The following is a 913-nucleotide window of genomic DNA, read 5'->3' on the forward strand; positions in this document are numbered from 1 at the left end:
CGTTAGATTTTGTAAGAAGATTTGTAAGTATTTGATTTTTAATTGAATGTGTATTAACTTTGATTGGAAAATGTTTTTTCATATTCAACGTTTGATCGAATCATGTGGATTAACTTTGATAGGAAATAAATGGAAAAATTGATAAAGGCAGTCCCAACTATGGACCTTCATATTTAAAAGGTCTCAAGTACGGATTATTATTGGGTGGTCCTAACTAAGGGGGTGTTTACTTTGAGTAGACCATTTTCAAAAATGACCCATTTGCTAAGTTGAAGGAGATGACGTGTCAAGTTATTTAGTAAGGCACGTGACCTTTGTTTCGAAAATCAACCCAATTTATAAATAACCCACCCATGTTATAAAGGTCCACCCAAAAAAGGAAAACCCACCCAATTAAAAAACCCACCCACTTCTTCTTCTTCATCTCCCAAAAAAATTCGACCGTTGCTCCTCTTCCTCTGTTCTTCTTCGTCTTCCCTGCTTATTTTTTTTCCTTTTTTTTCGCTCCATCTTCTTCCCAAGTTCCCATCCTTTTCCCATAGTTTAATTAGTGTTAATGGAACTTACCCCACGCAACACTGGTTCTTCTTCATCATATTCAAGGGCATCTCTAACCGAAATCGATGTGAAGTGCAATCACAACATTATGGTTGTGTTGAGGACTGTGAAGAAGGGGTCATGCAATAATATAGGGAAAAGATTTTATGGATGTCCACTGTGTCCGATAAGTGTAAACTAATTGAATTATTGTGAATTTTATTCTTAAAAAATTAGGGTTCTTGTTTTAATTAAATTGGGAATTTTCTGTGTTTGTGTTTAAAGACGGCAGATTCCGGATTTTTTCAGTGGGAATGTAGTGGATGTGCTGAATTACAAAGCAAATTGTCAATGAAGGAGAAAGAGTTGACAGTGG

Source organism: Spinacia oleracea, chromosome 5, assembly GCF_020520425.1.
Source record: "Spinacia oleracea cultivar Varoflay chromosome 5, BTI_SOV_V1, whole genome shotgun sequence".
NCBI lineage: Eukaryota > Viridiplantae > Streptophyta > Magnoliopsida > Caryophyllales > Amaranthaceae > Spinacia > Spinacia oleracea.